At 32.4% G+C, this 1578-nt stretch overlaps 1 protein-coding gene across 1 annotated transcript in view; it reads left to right on the forward strand.

Annotated features, from left to right (window-relative positions):
* Positions 1-1578, forward strand: part of LOC109534656 (acetylcholine receptor subunit alpha-like) — a gene marked incomplete in the record, with an annotated part of 139839 nt that overhangs the window by 44651 nt on the left and 93610 nt on the right.

Below are 1578 nucleotides of genomic sequence, written 5' to 3' on the forward strand. Positions count from 1 at the left end.
TAAATAACATATCAACAATAACATAAAACAAAGGCATATTATTTATAACAAATGTTCGAAATGTTGACCGTCCATTTCCAGGTACTTGTAAATTCTTTGTTCAAAACCACTGCTAACTCTGGACGACATTTGCGGAGTTACAGTTTTAAAAGCGTCTCTTATGCGTGTTTTCATATCGTGTGAAGTTGTCAGAAGCGTATGGTAGACAATTCCTTTTATGTACCCCCACAAAAAGAAATCTAGTGGAGTTAAGTCCGGAGATCTGGGAGGCCAATTTTGAAACCCATTTCTGCCAAGCCACCTGCTTTGAAAGTTGGCATTTAAAAATTGCCGAACTTCGCAGTGCTAATGAGGCGGAGCTCCATTGAAAGGAACTTCTTCTTTCTAACAATATTGAGAGACGGTTTATTAGAAACTGGAGAAACATCAAACCATTTAGATGTCCTTCAAAAAAATAGGGTCCAATTAAATATTGGCCCAGTATTCCACCCCACACATTAACTGACTACCTATTTTCATTTTTCATGACCCTGTATGCGCGCGAATTCGTATCAGAATAATAATCAAAGTTGTGTCTATTCACGAGACCATTGTTATGAAAAGTACATTCATCACTAAATAACACATTTTCGAAAAAATTTTCGTTTTCTGCCACTTTATCTAACACCCACATGCAAAACTCAGTTCGGTTTTCAAAGTCATTTCCATCAAGTTCTTGGCAAAGCTGAATTTTATAATGATAAAAGTTGTTGTTATAAGGATGAAAGCTTTTTGATAATTCTGGAAATACTATTAATAATGATTGACTAATGTTAGTACTTTTGGATATTAGATTTTGACCAACATTGGGATTTTTTTTATAATTGACACTCCCAGTTTCCTCAAATTGGTGTAATAAGCGCTTGAAAACTGTTGGCTTAGGATCATTTCTTTCAGGAAACTTTTGAACATAAACTCGAGAAGCCAATAAACAATTTTTATGAGATTCTCTAAGGGTGAAAATCATGTCAATACGCTCTTCTCTTGGACAATTCTTCATTTTCACTTAGCAACACTATAATAATATCAAAATAACGACCAACACGTCTACAATTACTAAAAACAATACCACTCTAGCTATCAAAAAGAGACTTTGCAGTCTAAACTGAAAAATAAAATAAATGATTTGACATGTGTAAATGGCATAGGCAACTTAGATCCATTGGAACCTTAAATTAAACAACACCAAATGGTGCACAGAACGACTATTTGACGTATTTTGTAAAAAGGCGAAAACTTAGCTATTAACATCAATACCATTCGATAGGTAATTAAAAATTGCATTTCACGGTAAGTTAAAAAATATGGAGTTGTATTTAAATTAATCAAGTTAGAGCCACTTAAAGTTCTTATTTGATTAGATTAGATTTGTGGAAACCCTGTATAACATGGTAAGTTTATTATCATTGGGATATAAGATATTATATCTTGTTACACTTCTCTATAAATTACACTTACATAACTTAAATACTTCTAAAGTATTTGAGACGTGAAAATTAGATTAGATTTTGATTAAATTCGTATTATTTAAAAAACCTT

The sequence above is a fragment of the Dendroctonus ponderosae genome, unplaced genomic scaffold (genome assembly GCF_020466585.1).
Source record: "Dendroctonus ponderosae isolate FM_Combo_2020 unplaced genomic scaffold, Dpon_F_20191213v2 Dpon_F_20191213_7, whole genome shotgun sequence".
NCBI lineage: Eukaryota > Metazoa > Arthropoda > Insecta > Coleoptera > Curculionidae > Dendroctonus > Dendroctonus ponderosae.